Source organism: Felis catus, chromosome A2, assembly GCF_018350175.1.
Source record: "Felis catus isolate Fca126 chromosome A2, F.catus_Fca126_mat1.0, whole genome shotgun sequence".
Lineage (NCBI taxonomy): Eukaryota > Metazoa > Chordata > Mammalia > Carnivora > Felidae > Felis > Felis catus.
Genome location: NC_058369.1, coordinates 20,503,644 through 20,521,419, shown reverse-complemented (window position 1 = coordinate 20,521,419; position 17,776 = coordinate 20,503,644). Strand labels below are relative to the sequence as shown.

Below are 17,776 nucleotides of genomic sequence, written 5' to 3'. Positions count from 1 at the left end.
CACACACACACTCTCTTTCTCCCAAAAATACATAAACATTTAAAAAAGAACACAGACTTAAAATAATAATTCAGAAAAGTCACTAACCAAACAACCATAGCCCACAACAAGCCACAAAAACACAACTTGGGAAGAGAGAAGATTCTGACTTCCAGAGTTGCCACATTATAATCAAAATGTCCAGTTTTCAACAAAAAGTTACAAAACATGTGAAGAAACAGGAAAGTATGACACATTCACAGGAGAAATGACCAGAAATTGTCCCTGAGGAAGCACAGACATTGAGTCTACCAGAAAAAGAATCTAAATCAATGGTCCTACATATTCTCAAAAAGCTACAGGATATCAGAGACAAAGAGTTAAAGGAAACTGGGACAACAATGTATGAACAAATAGAGAATATTGATAAAGAAAAATAAATTATAAAAAGGTACCAAATAGAAAATGTAGAGTTGAAATGTACAGTAACCAAAATGAAAACTACTAAAAGGTAGTTTTCAGCAGATTTCAGCAGGCAGAAGAAAGAATCAGTGAACTTGAAGATAGGACAATCCAGTCTGAGGAGAATAAATAAAAGAAGAATGAAGAAAGAGGAACAGAGCTTAGGAGAGCGAGACACCATCAAAAGTACTAAAATATGCATAATGGGAATCCCAGATTAAGAGGACAGAGAGTAAGGGACAGACAGAATATGTGAAGACACAGTGCCTGAAAACATCTCACATTTAATAAAATACAATAATCTAAATATCCTAAAAGTTCAATGAACTCCAAGAAGGATAAACATAAAGAAACCCACACTGAGGCACTTTATAATTAAAGTGTCTAAGGCCAATGACAAAAAGAGAATCTTGACATTAGCCAAAGAAAAATTCATCATGCATAAGAGACTTAGTAAAATTAATGGATTTCTCATTAGAAATCAGGGAGATGAGAAGGGAGTGGGATATTTTTAAAGAGCCCCTAAGAGACTTTAGATTCAAAGACACAGAAAGGTTGAAAGTAAAAGGATGAGGGGTGCTTGGGTGGCTCAGTTGGTTAAGCATCTGACTTCGGCTCAAGTCATGATCTCACAGTTTGTGAGTTCAAGCCCTACGTCAGGCTCTGTGCTGACAGCTTACTCAGAGCCTGAAGGCTGCTCTGGATTCTGTCTCCCTTTCTCTCTGCCCCTCCCCCACTCACACTCTGTCTCTGTCTCTCTCAAAAATAAATAAGCATTAAAAAAAAAAAAAGAAAGTAAAAGGATGGAAAGATAGATTCCATGCAAACAGTAAACAAAAGAGCTGTAATGGCTGTACTATTACTATTTTAAAATGTCTATATTAAAAAGAGAGATCTCGGGGTGCCTGGGTAACTCAGTCAGTTAAGCTTCCGACTTCGGCTCAGGCTGTGATCTCATGGTTCGTGGGTTCAAGCCTTGCATTGGACTCTGTGCTAACAGCTCAGAGCCTGGAGCCTGCTTCAAATTCTGTGTCTCTTTTTCTCTATGCCCCTTCCCCACTTGTGCTCTCTCTCTCTCTCACTCTCAAAAATAAATAAAAACAATTTAAAAAATGAAAAAAAAGAGAAAGATCTCAAACAGAAAGGGGACAAAAATGTCAACCAGCAATACTATATTCAGCAAAACTGTCCCTCAAGAATGAGGTAAAAATAAAGACTGCCCCAGACCAACAAAACCTGAGGGAGTTTTTCACCATTAGACATGCCTTATGAGAAGTACCAACAAGAGTTCTTTAAATTGAAATGAAAAGACATTAAACAGGAACATGAAAGCATATGAAAGTATAAATCCTACTAGTAAAAGTAAGCATAAAGACAAATACAGAATACTGTCATACTGTAATGGTAATGTAAATCACTTTTAACACTGGTGTAAAAATTAAAGTACAGAAGTATTAAGAATAACTATAAACGGGCGCCTGAGTGACTCAGTCAGTTAGGTGTCTGACTTCAGCTCCAGGCATGATCTCACAGTTCGTGGGTTCGAGCCCTGCACCAGGCTCTGTGCTGGCAGCTCAGAGCCTGGAGCCTACTTCAGATTCTGTGTCTCCCTCTCTCTCTGCACCTCCCCCACTCACACTCTGTCTCTCTCTCAAGGATAAATTTTTAAAAAAAAATTTTTTAAAAGAATAACTACAAACAAAGTTGTTAATGAAAGCACAAATTTTTAGAAAAGTAAAATCTGGGGCACCTGGGTGGCTCAGTCGCTTAAGCGGCAGACTTGGGCTCAGGTCATGATCTCACAGTTTGTGGGTTTGAGCCCCGCATTGGGCTCTGTGCTGACAGCTCAGAGCCTGGAACCTGCTTCAGATTCTGTGTCTCCCTCTCCCTCTGCCTCTTCCCTACTCACATGTGCACGCGCGCGCTCTCTCTCTCTCAAAAATAAACATTAAAAAAAATTTTAAAGGTAAAATCTGACATCACTGGGGATAACATGTAGAGTTTTTATATATGATTAAAGTTAAGTTGTTACCCCTTAAAATAGACTAACATACCTATAAATTGTTTTATGTAAACCTCACAGTAAGCACAAAGGAAATAACCCAAAGTAGGTACACAAAAGATAAAGAGAAAAGAATCAAAGCATATCACCACAAAAAAATCCCTTCAAATCACAATAAAGACAATAAGAGAGTAAGATAGGAATAAGAGAGCTACAAAAAAGACATAAAACAATTAACAAAATGGCAAGAGTAAGTCCTTACCTATCAATAATTACTTCAAATGTAAATAGACTAAACAATCCAATCAAAAGACACATTGTGGATGAATGGATTTACACTTGATCTTAGCCAAAAGGTCGAGAAGCACGGAAGAATGGATTTAAAAACAAAGTTGGGGCACCTGGGTGGGTCAATCGCTGAGCATCCAACTCTTGATTTTGGCTCAGGTCATTATCTTAAGGTTCAGTTAGTGAGTTTGAGCCTTGTGTCAGGTTCCACACTGACAGAGCAGAGCCTGCTTGGGATTCTCTCTCTCCCTCTCTCTCTGCCCCTAACCCCCTCAAAATAAACAAATTAATTAAAAAAAAAAAAGGAAATCCTTTAAAAAAATAAGATAAGAAATAAAAACAAAACCAAACAACATGCTGTCTACAAGTCACCTTAGATTTAAGGACACACATAGGCTACACGTGAAGGGATAGAGGAAGATATTACATGCAAATGGGAACCAAGAGAGCAGCAAAGAAGGTTATTGTATAATGATTAAAGGGTCAATGCAACAAGAATATATAACAGCTTGAAATATGCGTACACTCAACATCAAAGCACCTAAGTATACAGAGCCAATGCTGGCAGATATAAATGGAGAAATACACACCAATACAATAAAATAGTAGGAGACTTTAATACCCCACTCTCAGTAATGGATAAATCATCCAGACAGAAAATCAATAAGGAAACAGAACTGAACAACACTATAGACCAAATGGCTCTAACAGGCCTATGTAAAACATTCCCCCCCAACAGCAGCAGCATATTCATTTTTCTCAAGGGCACATTTTTTTCTCCAGGATAGATCATATGCTAGGTCACAAAACAAATCTTAATAAACTTAAGAAGAGTGAAGTCATTCCAAGTATCTTTTCTAATCACAATGCAATGAAAATAGAAATCAATAACAGAAAGAAAAGGGGGAAATTCACGAATACATAGAAATTAAACAACAAACTCTTAGCCGTTGAGCCAAAGAAGAAATAGAAAAGGAAATTAGAAAATATATTCATAAACAAACAAAAGTGAAAATACCTTATACCAAAACTTGTAAGATGTAGCAAAAGCAGTTATACAAAGGAAATTCATAGCAACAAATGTCTATCTAAAATAGAAGATTTCAGGGGCGCCTGCCTGGCTCAGTGGGTACAGTATCTGACTTTTGATCTCACAGTTGTGAGTTCAAGCCCGACACTGGGCACAAAGCCTACTTAAAAAATAAAAATAAATAAGTAAATAAAAATAGAAGATTTCAAACAACCTAACTTTATACCGCAAAGAACTAGAAAAAGAACAAACTAAACCCCAAATCGGTAGAAAGAAAAAAATAAAGCAGAAATAAATGAAACAGAGAATACAAAAACAATTTAAACATTGATGAAATTAAGGGTTGATGGACTAAGAAAAAGAGAGAAGATTCAAATAAATAAAATTGTGAGTAAAAGAGGAAACTTTACAATTGATGCTACAGAAATAAAAAGAATCATAAGGGACTATTATGAAAAACTATATGCCAACAAACTGGGCAATGCAGCAGAAGTCAAAAAATTCCTAGAAACACATCATCTATCAAGACTGAATCAAGAAACAGAAAACCTGGACAGACCAATAACAAAAAGGAAGGCTAGAGCAGCAATCAAAACACTCCCAACAACAGAAGACATGAATACACATTTTTCCAAAGAAGACATCCAGATGGCTAACAGACACATGAAAAGATGCTCAACATCACTCATCATCAGGGAAATACAAATCAAAATCACAATGAGAGACCACCTCACACCTGTCAGAATGGCTAAAATTAACACAGGAAACAAGTGTTGGCAAGGATGTGGAGAAAGGGAAACCCTCTTGCACTGTTGGTAGGAATGCAAACTGGTGCAGCCACTCTGGAAAACAATATGGAGGTTCCTCAAAAAGTTAAAAATATAACTATCTTAGATCTAGCAATTACACTACTAGGTATTTACTCAAAGGACACAAAAATACAGATTCAAAGGTGTACATGGATCCCGATGTTTGTAGCAGCATTATCAAAAATAGCTAATCTATGGAAAGAACCCAAATGTCCACTGACTAATAAATGGATAAAGAATAAGTGGCATATATGCAATCGAATATTACTCAGCCATCAAAATGAATGAAATCTTGCCATTTGTGATGATGTGGGTGGAGCTAGAATGTATTATGCTAAGTGAAATAAGTCAGTCAGAGAAAAACAATACCATATGATTTCACTCATATGTGCAATTTAAGAAACAAAACAGATGAACATACAGAATGGGGGACAAAAAAGAGGGAAACAAACTGTAAGAGACTCTTATGGATGGAGAACAAACTAAGGGCTGATGGAGAGAGATGGGTGGGGGATGGGATACATGGGTGATGGGTATTAAGGAGGGCAACTGTTCTGATGAGCACCGGGTGTTGTATGTAAGTGATGAACCACTGAATTCTACTCTTAAAACCAATACTGCACTCTATGTTAACTAACTAGAATTTAAATAAAATTTTGAAAAAAAAAACCCACTCTCAACAAATAAAAGTCTAGGACCAGATAGCTTCATGGGTGAATTCTACCAAACATTTAAAGAAAAATTAAAAACAGTCCCCAAACTCCTACAAATTAGAAGAAGAGAGAACACTTCAAATTCATTTTATGAGGCCAACACTACCCTGATACAAAAGTCAAAAACACCACAAGAAAAGAAATCTTCAGGCCAATATTCTTGATGAATATAGATGCAAAATCCCTCAAGAAAATACTAGCAAACCAAATTTATTAGCTCATTAAAAGGATCATACAAAGTGAAAGTAGGATTTATCCCTAGAATACAAAGATCCCAGGGACCTGGGGGCTCAATCGGTTAAGCATGTGACTCTTGATTTTGGCTCAAGTCATGATCCCAGGGTCATGGGATCAAGCCCCATGTCAGGCCCCCCGCTGTGAAGCCTATTTAAGATACACTCTCTCTTTCTGCTGCCCCTCTCCTCCACTCCCATTCTCTCTCTCTCTCAAATAAAAAAAACAAAACAAACAAAAAGATCCCAACAAACGCAAATGAATCAGTGTGAGATACCACATTAACAGAACGAAGGATAAAAATCACATGATCATCTCAAGATGCAGAAGAACATTTGACAAAATTCAACACCCTTTTGTGATTAAAACAAAACCACAACTCTCAACAAATTAGGTATCGAAGGAACTTACGTCAGGGGTACGCAGACAGCTCAGTCAGTTAAGCAACCTATGCTCAGGTTCATGAGTTCAAGCCCTGCATGGGCTTCTCTATCTCCATCTCTCTCTGTCCCTCCCCTATTCTTTCTCAAACATAAATAAACATTAAAAAAAAAAAGACACTTATTTAGAAGGAACATAATAAAGGACATTTACGGAAAGCCCAAAGTTAATAGCATACTCAGTGGTGAAATCATACTCAGTGGTGAAAAGGTGAAAGTTTTTCCTCTAAGATTTGGAGCAGGGAATGGGTGTCCACTCTTATCTCTTCTATTCAACATAGTACCAGAAGTCTTACTCAGAGCAATTAAGCAAGAAAAATTTTAAAAACTCTAAATCCAAAAGAAAAAAGTAAAATGATCTGTTTGCAGATGTCATGATCTCATATGTTAAAAACCCTAAAATTACACACACACACACACACACACACACACACACACACACACAAAACCTGTTAGACTTAAACACTTTCAGTAACGTTTCAGGATGCAAAATCAACAAACAGACAAAACTCAGGTGTATTTCTTTGTTTTTTTAAATTTTTTTAATGTTTACTTTTGAGAGAGAGACAGAGTGTAAGGGGGGGGGTGGAGTGAGGGGGAAGAGAGGGAGACACCGAATCAAGAGCAGGCGCCAGTGTCTGAGCTGTCATAAAGCCTGACACGGAGCTGGAACTCACGAACTGTGAGACCATGACCTGAGCCGAAGTTGGACACTTAACCAACTGAGCCACCCAGACGCCCCAATCAGTTGCATTTCTATACACTAACAATGACCTATCTGAAAAGGAAATTAGGAAGACAGTAGCATTTACAATAACATCAAAAAGAATAAAAGACCTGGGAATAAACTTAACCAAGGAGGTGAAAGACTTGTACACTTTAAACTATAAAACACTGATGAGAGAAATTAGAGACATAAATTAATGGAAGAATACCCCATGTTTATGGATTAGAAAAATTAATGCCATCAAAATGTCCATATGATCCAAAATAATCTACAGATTCAATTTAATCTCTATCAAAATTTCAATGGCATTTTTTTTTTTTTACAGAAATAGCAAAATTCATTTGGAACCAAAGAAGACCCCAAATAACCAAAGCAATTTTGAGCAAGAAGGATAATGCTGGAGGTGTCCTATTCCTTGATTACAGACTATATTATAAAGCTCCAGTAATCAAACAGTATGGTATTGACATAATAACAGACATATAGGTCAGTGGAACTGAATAGGGAGCCCAGAAATAAACCCATGCATATATGATCAATTGGTCTTCGACAAGGGTGCCAAGAATGCACAATAGGGAAAAAAACAGTCTCTTCAATAGGTGGTAATGGGAAAATTAGACTTCCACATGCAAAAGAAAGATATTGTACCTTTATTTCACACCACATATAAAAGTCAACTCAAAATGGATTAAAGACTCAAATATAAAAGCTAAAACAATAAAACATTTAGAAGAAAACATAGGGAAAAGCTTCTAGACATTGGACTTGGTATGATTTCTTGGATATGACAACAAAAGCACAGGCATTTAAAAAAATACATAAGTGGGATTCCACAAAATTAAAAAGCTTCTTCACAACAAAGGAAACAATCAACAAAATGAAAAAGCAACTTATGGAACAGGAGAAAATATTTGCAAACCATCTATCTGGTAAGGGGTCAATATCCAAAAAATATAAGGAACTCCTACAACTCAGTAACAACAAACAAACAAACAAACAAAAAAACCAAATAGGTAAAGGACTTGAATACACATTTCACCAAAGAAGACATACAAATGGCCAATAGGTAAATGAAAATGTGCTCAACATCACTCATCATCAGGGAAATGCAAATCAAAACTGTAATAAGATATCTCCTTACACCTGTCAGAATGGCTAGAATCAAAAAGACAAGAAACAAGGAGCACCTGGTGGCTCAGTCAGTTAAGCATCTCTCAGTTTTGGCTCAGGTCATGATCCCATGGTTCATTGGCCTGGACCCTGTAGGGCTCTGAGCTGACAGTGTGGAGCCTGCCTAGGATTCTCTCTCTCCCTCTCTGTCCATCTCTCTCTTTCTATCTCTCAAAAAAAAAAAAAAAAAAAAAAAAAAAAAAAAGACAAGAAACAACTGTTGGTGAGGATGTGGAGAAAAAGGAAGTCCCATACACTTGTGATGGGAATGTAAATTGGTGCAGCCACTGTGGAAAACAATATAGAGTTTCCTTAAAAAAATTTAAAATAGAATTACGATATGATTGAGTAATTCCACTACTAGATATTTATCCAAAGAATATGAAAACACTAATTCTAAAAGATATATGCACTTGTATGTTTATTGCAGCATTATTTACAATAGCAAAGATATGGAAGCAACCAAGTTGCCTATCAATAGATGAATGGACAAAGAAGATGTGGTCTATATGCACAATAGAATATTACTCAGCCATAAAAAAAGAATGAGATCTTGTCATTTGCAACAACATGATTGGACTTAGAGTACATAATGCTGAGTGAAATAAGTAAAAAAGAGAAAGACAAATACCATATGATTTTACCCACATGTGGAATTTAATAAACAGAACAAATAAAAAACAGAGAAAAGAGACAAACAAAAAACCAGACTCTTTTTAATGTTTATTTATTTATTTTGAGAGAGAGAGAGAGAGAGAGTGAGCAGGGGAAGGGAAGAGAGAGGAGAGGGAGAATCCCAAGCACACTCCACACCATCAGTGCAAAGTCTATCGTGGGACTTGATCCCACAAACTGTGAGATCATGGCCTGAGCTGAAATCAAGTGTTGGACGCTTAACTGACTGAGCCACCCAGGTGCTCCCCCAAAACCAGACTTTTAAATACAGAGAACAAACTGATGGTTGCCCGAGGGGAAATGGGGGGTGGTGGTGGTGGTGGGTGAAATAGATAAAGAGGATTAAGAGTACACTTATCATGATGAGCACTGAGTAATGAATACAGTTGCTGAATCATCGTGGGGGGTGAGAAAAAACAGAATTGTTGAATCATTATGTTGTGCAAAGTAATATAACACTGTATGCTAATTATACTTCAGTTAAAAAAAAAAAAGAAAGAAAACGTGACATATATCCTATCACACACTCACAGTGGAATATTAGTGGCCATAAAAAGGAAGGAAATGCTGTCATTTGCAACACGAATAAACCTGGAGGACATTATGCTAAGTGAAATAAGCCAGATACAGAAGGACAAATACTGCATGATCCCACTTTTATGAGAAATCTAAAACAGTCAAATTCAAAGGAGTAGAATAATCATTACCATAATGCTTGGGAGAGGTGGCGGCCAAAGCGTACAAAGTTTCAGTTATGTAAGATGAGTAAATTCTGGAGATCTGCCATACAACATAGAGCCCATAATGAACAATACTGTATTGTATACTTAAAAATTAGCTAAGAAGGTAGATTTTTTTTTTTTTTTTTGCCAAGGGCTCTTAGCAAAAAAGAAAAAAATTTAATTTAGTAAATAAAGAGAAAGGAAGGAATCTTTTGGATGGCCTTGATTTCAGTGATGGTCTCATGGGTGTAGACTTATCTCCAAACTAATGGTATTGTATACATTAAAAATGTACAGCTTTCTGTATGTCAATCATGCCTTGAAAGAGTGGCTTTAAAAAGAATTATAAGAGGGGCTCCTGGGTGGCTCAGTTAGTTAAACGTCAGACTCTTGGTTTTGGTTCAGGTCATGATCTCTCTGTTTGGGAGTTCGAGCCCCGCTGTCAGCACAGAGCCTGTTTGGGATTCTCTCTCCCTCTCTCTCTCTGCCCTTCTCCCACTCATACTCACTCATTCTCTCTCCTTCTCTCTCTCTCAAAATAAATAAGTAAACTTAAAAAATTGTTTTTAATAAAAAGAATTATAAGTATACTATGAACAATTATACTCCAACAAATCAGATAATATAGATGAATTGGACCCATTCATAGAAACACACAAATTATCAAAACTTCCCCAAAGAAAAATCTGAAATAGACCTATCAGAGATTGAATCACTAATCAAAAACCTCCCAATATGAAAAGTTCAGGATCAGGTGGCTTTACTGGTGAATTATACTAGACATTTAAAAAATTAACACCAATCTTTTCCAAACTCTTCCAGAACACAGAAGAGGAGAGAATACTTCCTAACTCATTCTATGAGGCCAATATTACCCTCATGCTAAAACCAGGCAAGGATGCCACAAGGAAAGAAAACTGCAGATCGATATCCCTTATGAATATAGATGCAAAAATCCTCAATATACGACTAAAGCAGATCCAAAAGCATATTAAAAAGACTGTACACAATGACCAAGTGAGATTTATCCCTGGGATTTAAGGCGGTTCAACATAAAAAAGCCATTCAATGTAATAGAACAAAGGGGAAAAAATCCTACGAACATCTCCATTGATGCAGTGAAAGCTTTTGGCAAAATCCAACATCCTTTCATGATGAAAACATTCAGAGAACAAGGAATGGAAGATCCTGAACATGATAAAGGGCAATTAGGAAAACGCCCCTGCTAACATCATACTCAATGGTAAAAAGACACAGCTTTCTCCCTAAGATTAGAAATAAGACAAGGATGCCCACTTTCACCAATGTTCTTCAACACTGTACTGGAAGTTCTAACCAGAGAAATTAGGCAAGGAAAATAAAGCATCCAAACTGGAAAATAAAGAATAAAGCTATCTCTGTTCACAGGTGACATAATTGCACAAATAATACATCCCAAAGAATTTTTTTTTAAAACTACTAGAAGTAAGAAATGAATTCAGCAAAGTGGCAGATACAATACCAACACACAAAAATCAGTTGTGTTACTATGCACCAGTAATGAACAATCTGAAAATGAAATTAAGAAAACAATTCCATAATTTACAATAGTATCACAAAGAATAGCGTATCTAGGAATAAATCTACTCAGGGAAGTGAAAGACTCACATATGGAAACTATAAAACATTGCTGAAAGAAATTATAGAAGATCTAAGTAAATAGAAAAACATCCTGTGTTCATGGGTTGGAAGACTTAATAATTTTAAGATGGCAATAATCCCCAAAGTGGGCTACAAATCCAGTACAATTCCCATCAAAACCCCAATGGTCTTATCTAAAGAAATAAAAAAGCAAATCTTCAAATTCATATGGAATTGAATAGTCAAAACAATTTTGAAAAAAAAAAAGGACAAAACTAGAGTACTCACATTTCACAATTTCAAAACTTACTATGAAATTACAGTAATCAAATCAGTGTGGTACAGGCATACAGATAGATGTAGTGCTGAGACGACTATCCATATGCAAAAAATGAAGTTGGACTCCTCCCACTGTACATAAAAATTAACTCACAATGGATCAAGGACCTAAATATAAGAGCTAATACCATAAAACTCTTACAAGAAGGCAAGGGGTAAAAATCTTCATGACCTTGGATTTGGCAATGAATTTTTAGGTTACACCAAAAGCATAAGCAACAAAAGGGAATATAGATAAATTATTTCATCGAAATAAAAAACGTGAGTGCATCAAAGGACATTATCAAGAAAGCAAAAAGACAACCTACAGAATAGGAGAGAATATTTACAAATCATACATCTGATAACGGTCTGGTATCCAACCATCAGCTAAGTGAAAGAAGCCAGACACACAGGATCACATACTGCATGATTCCATTTATACCAATATCCAGAATAGGAAAATCAATAGAGATAGAAAGTAGATTGATTGGTGGTTTGCCACAGGCTGAAGGAAGGAAGAATGGGGAGTAACTGCTTAATGGGTCCAGGGTTTTATTTGAGATGATGAAAATGTTTCAGAACTATAGAGAGGTGTTGATTGTAAAACAGTGTGAATTTATTAAATGCCACTGAATTGCCAATTTTAAAATGGTTAGTTTTATGTTATATTAGTTTTTCCTCTTAAAAAAAAGTATAGACCAAAAAAACAGGAGAAAACGTTCACAAACTTGGGGCAGGCAAAGATTTCTTGGACAGATCATAAAGGTACTAACCATATACCAGAGGGAAGGGGGGCAGAGGAATGGGCAAAATGGGTGAAGAAGAGTGCGTGCTACAGGCTTCCAGTCATGGAATGAATAAGTCACGAGGATAAAAGGCACAGCATAGGGAGTACAGGCAATGGTACTGTGATAGCATGTCTGGTGACAGATGGCAGCTACACCTGTGGTGAGCACAGCAGAACATATAGAGAAGTTGAGTCACTATGCTGTACACCTGAAATTAATGTCACATTGTGTGTCAACTATACTAAAAAAAAAATGTAAGGCACTAACCATAAAAAAACAAAATTAAAGTCTTTGCTCATTAACTGAGTAAGATAAGTAAAAGCAAAGCTACAGAATAGGGAAAAGGTTCATAATACATTTATCCAATAAACTCATCCTGCACATATAAAGAATTCCTACAAAACAGTATTAAAAAAATAAATAGCCCAATAAAAATGAGCAAAAGATGTGAAGTACTTCAAAAAAGAAGACACAGAATAGCCGAAAAGAAGGTGAGAAACTGCTCAGTATAATTTACCACCAGAGAAATACAAATTAAAACCATAATAAGGGGGCGTCTGGGTGGCTCAGTTGAGTATCTGACTTCCGCTAAGGTCATGATCTCGTGGTTGATGAGTTCCAGCCCCATACTGGGTTTGCTGCTGTCATCCCCGAGCCCGCTTCCAATCCTCCGTTCCCCTCTCTGCCCTTCCCCAGCTCACAGGCACACGCACATGCGCGCTCTCTCTTAAAAATGAACATTAAACACACACACACACACACACACACACACAGAGTAAGATGTCACTAGACACCCACTACAGTTAAAAGGACTGGCAAGTGGCAAAGAGTATCTGGGATATATTGGTGTAAAATGGCACAATCAAGGGGTGCCTGGGTGGCTCATTCGGTTAAGTGTCTGACCTCAGCTCAGGTCATGATCTCGTGGTCCATGAGTTCGAGATTCGCGTCAGGCTCTGTGCTGACAGCTCAGAGCCTGGAGCCTACTTCAGATTCTGTGTCTCCCTCTCTCTCTGACCCGACCCCACTCACACTCTGTCTCTCTCTGTCTCTCAAAAATGAATACATGTTGAAAAAACAGTTTTTAATGGCATAATCACTTGAGAAAACCATTTGGAAATTTCTGATAAAGATTAAAAATCCCTGACTCTATGACTCAGCCATTCTACTCTTAGGCATTTACTAGAGAAAGTTGAAAACCTATGTCTACAAAAAGGCTTGCTCAAAAGTGTTCATAGTAGATGTATCTATAATAGCTTTAAAAATTGGAAACAATCCAATATACATCCACAGGAGAATGGAGAGCGGAATTCCAGTGTATTTGTACAATGGAATATTACTCGGCAATAAAAAAGAAACAAAGATTCGATTCTCACAGCAACATGGATGAATCACATAAACAGATTTAGAGAAAAAAGTCAGACACAAAAGGGTACATACGGTATGACTCTATTTATATAAAGTTCTAGGCAAAGCTAGTTAATGGTGATCAGAATCAAACAGTGGTCATCTCTGGGAGGACGTGGTAGTTACTGGAAAAGGGGCAAGGGGGATCTTTGAGGAGGAAAGAGAAAGTTATATATCTAGATTTGGGTGATGTTTACATCAGGGTACACGTTTGTCAAAATTCACAGAATTGTACCCCTAAAATCTGTGCATCTTATAGTATGCAGAATACTGCTCAATATTTGTTTTAAAATCAGACAAGCCTCAAATCTCCCTACAGCAACCACTCAAGGCTAGAAGACAACAGAGAAATGCCCACCAAGTTTTGAGGGGAAGAGTCTGGACCGTGAGGAGGTGGTCGAAGGTACAGGCCTCCAGTGACAAAACAAGTGAGTGCTAGGGATGTCCCCTCCTGCGTAGTGACTGAAGCTATGCTGCTGCAAGCTTATACAGGGAAGTCAACAGAGTGGATCCCAAGAGTCCTTGTCACAAGGAAAAAAGGTTTTTTCCTTGTTTTGCTTTCTCTTTTCATTTTATCTCCAAGAGATAACAGATGCTAACTAAATTTTCTGTGGTGATCATTGCACAGTATGTGTAAGTCAGCCCTCTCTGCTGTACACCTGAGATACACAGCGATATGGGTCGACTGTATCAATAAAACCGGGGAAAAAAGAGATATTTTTTAAAGGTTGTTTTTTTTTTTAATGTTTACTTTTATTTTTTGAGAGAGAGACAGAGTGTGAGTGGGGAGGGGCAGAGAGAGGGGTAGACACCGAATTCAAGAAGGCTCCAGTCTCCTAGCTGTCAGTACAGAGCCCTACACGGGCTCAAACTCACCAATCGCGGGATCATGACCTGAGCCGAAGTCGGACACTCAACCGACTGAGCCACCCAGACGCCCCTAAAAAGTTTTGTGTGTGTGTGTGTGTGTGTGTGTGTGTGTGTGTGTGTGTGTGTTTTAATTTTAAAAAGGGGAGCCTGTTGGGTGGAAAACTGGTGGCCGAGGGCACGGAGGGCAAGGAGAGACGGAAGGAAGGGCCAGGGCGCTCCAGACTGGTAGGTGGCGGGTTTAAGAAGCAAGCCGACTTACAGGCTGGTCCAGGCTTGTCTTTGACCCTGCAGGATCTGAGGCCTTAGCCCCGCTCAGAAGTTCTCAGCGCCACATTGCTCTCTCCGGGCCTCCTGCTTGAAAATGGCTCCCGCAGTCGGATGGCGGCTGCGCGCATTCCAGGGACAGGGGAGGGGCGAGGAGCCCCTGAGGCCCGGATCCAGCTTGTGGCTCAGCAGCCAGCGGCCACGTGCCCCAGGCCACTTCCTCCCACAGCGCGTAAGCGGTGTCCTGGGTGGGATCCTGGAACAGAAAAAGGGTATTAGGGGGAAACTAGGAAATCTGAATCAGCTATGAATTTTTAGTTAATAAGAAGGTACCACTGTTTCCCCATTAATTGTAACAAATGTACTATTTGTTACTAATTTACTAATGTAAACTAATAATAGAGGAATCTGGGTGTGGGGCCTGTGGGAACTCTCTGCATCGTCTCTCACAATTTTTTTATAAAGCAAACACTTTTAAAATTTAAACTATATAAAAATGAAATAATATGAAGTTGTAACTTTTTTAAAAAAGAGCACGGACCCCCAAATACTAAAACCAGTTCCTTTTTATTCAAGTACAAAGTCAAGAGGAAAATATCTCCATCACTAATCTGGGTGATAGTTTAAAGGTGTGTTAGCTTTGTGAAAAAAATGCATTGAGATCTACCTCTATGAATTGTATACATTTTTCAGTAAAACTTTTATTTCATGTCTGTATAATGGGTATATAAATAAAATGCACCTAACATGACTACTGGATTAAATGAAACTAGCTAAGTACAATATGAACTCTTATACACTTATATACACACACAGTCCAGAGCACAGTAAATGCTCAATAAATGTTGTATATTATTTTAATTAAAAGGATAAAAGTTCGCCTGGATTTACATTTAAAAATTCTGAAGGGGGTGAAAGGAAAAAAATAGGCATATATTTGAAAAAATATGGGCCAGAGATTGATATAGCTAACGCTTAGTGGAGGCAGTTCTACTTTTTTATATGTAAATAAAATTGTCATAGCAAAAAGGGGAAGTAATCATTAGAGACAAAGGGATGTTTTAATTAAGATGAGTTACATTAAAAGGGCGCCTGGATAGCTCAGTTGGTTAAGTGTCTGACTTCGGCTCAGGTCATGATCTCACAGTTTGTGGGTTTGAGCCCCAAGTCAGGCTCTCTGCTGTCAGCACAGAGCCTGCTTTGGATCCTCTGTCCTTCCCCCTCTCTCTCTGTCCCTCCTCTGCTCGTGCTCTCTCCCTCTCTCAAAAATAAATAAAACATTAAAAAAATATATGTGAGTTACATTAAAATTGGGTAAAATAAGCTAATAAGACAAAATCTTCGTAATAACATTCATGGAAAATGGGGGGAAAGGGCATTGTCAAATATAAAAGAAGTCAGAATATGGGGACCACAAGGCTTCCATGAAAAAGAAAAACTACTTAATAAAATTACAACAATTAAAAGTGACATCAAGGGGCACCTGGGTGGCTCAGTCGGTTGGGTGTCCGACTTTGGCTCAGGTCCTGATCTTGTGGTGGGTGGGTTCGAGCCCCAGTCAGGCTCTGTGCTGAGCCTGGGGCCTGCTTCAGATTCTGTCTCCCTCTCTCTCTGCCCCTCCCCCTCTTGTACTCTGTCTCTCTCTCAAAAATAAACACTTTAAAAAAATTAAAAAAGTGACATCAAAAGTTGGAACTCAAGGGGGCACCTGAGTGGCCCAGTTGGTTAAGCATCTGACTCTTGATTTCTGCTCAGGTCATGGTCTCACAGTGGTGAGACAGAGCCCAGTGTGAGGCTCCTTAAAGGCAGCTCAGAGCCCACTTGGGATCCTCTCTCTCTCCCTCTCACCCTCTCTTTCTCTGTCCCTCCCCTGCTTGTGCTCTCTCTCTCTCTCTCTCAAAATAAATAAACTTAAAAAAAAAAAGTTTGAACTCAGGAGTGAGGAAGCGGAAGAGGAAGGCAGCAACCTGTGGATGCCTTGGATAAACAATGAATATGAAATAACTAAGTAAATTGCTGTTACCAAACAATTCAGACGAGATAAAACTGGACAGTGTAAAACTACTAGCTAATGCTAATGTTCTCAATTTCTCAACAAGGCATCAGTCAATATGGCCTATAAGGAAAATGTGGTTAATAAAAACATAATGATGCTGAAAGACCGCCAGAGAGTTTCAGATGTTGTGACCAAGAGGCTGTCCCAGCACCCAGTTTATTTTGCCCAGAGAAAGGACTCATTACAGGGAGCTCAGTATCCCAGGGCTTCCATGCCGCCATACCTGAGGGATGAGAACCAACGTGAATGCAGAGATGGGAGGGCCAGGTGTGGCGTGGCTGAAATACAAACACCACGTGAGCCACCTGGAACCTGTGGGCGTCTGCCTCAGTGCGACAGTGCACAGTGACAACTTAGACAACAATTCCTGGGACAGGTGCAGTGTACGTGGTGGAGGGCCCACTGTCCTTTCCTTCATGGGGTGAGGCTGGCCACAGGTCAGACTCACCTCAGATTCCGAGACTAGCCAAATGTATACCTCTAAAGGTCACTCTCTCTTTTCTTCAACCTACTGTGATTTTTCAGGCGGAACATGTCTTGTGTGGTGAAGAAATGTCTGTGAAGTTCAAGAATTTCTTCAGTTTTACTTTCAGATTCATTTTCTTCAATTAGAATCAAGTAAAATTAAATCTTCACTAAGAAAATAGACATATGGCATGATCCCATTTTTATGAAAGTATTTCTATCCCTCCTTCTATCTGTAAAAAATGCATGGAAATATGTCTAGGATGCTGCACCAGAAATGTTAATGATGGTTATATTTGAATCATGCAACTGGAACTAATACTTTTTTTTTTTTTTAACTTTTCCATAATGCTTAAACTGTTTATAGGGAGCGTATATTGTTTCCACAGAAAGAATAAAGTGATTTTTCTTTAAAAAACAAACAAACAAATAAACAAACCTGCCTTCTTGATGAGAGCCCTTGGGGTTTAAAGCTTCCATGTTTTACTTTCTCCCTCCTCTGGCTGCCCGCCACCCCCCTTCCCCCCACCACTGTCTTCCTCCCAGTTTCCTCCATTTCTCTCCTCCCTCCCTTTGCACCCTCCAGCTTTTCACCTCCCTTTAGCCCCCCACCTCCTTCCCCTGTTTTTCCCAGATCTAGCCCCTCCCCCCCGACTGAGGACACCCCATCTTTAGTGCTCAATGGCCTGTTGGCCCATGGGTGGGGAGGCCAGGCTCCTTTCCTTTCCTGCAGG

At 38.5% G+C, this 17,776-nt stretch overlaps 1 protein-coding gene across 3 annotated transcripts in view; it reads right to left on the bottom strand.

Moving 5' to 3' along the window:
• The window catches only part of LOC111556205 (IQ domain-containing protein F2), a 109,115-nt gene extending 94,400 nt beyond the window's left edge, over window positions 1-14,715 (bottom strand). The window contains exon 1 of one of the 3 annotated variants that reach the window (XM_045050869.1): window positions 14,517-14,715. The gene's annotated coding sequence lies outside the window, so the exon portion shown is untranslated. The remainder of the gene's footprint in view (window positions 1-14,516) is intronic. The other 2 variants (XM_045050866.1, XM_045050870.1) reach the window with 2 other exon arrangements.
• Window positions 14,716-17,776: the final 3,061 nt, after the last annotated feature.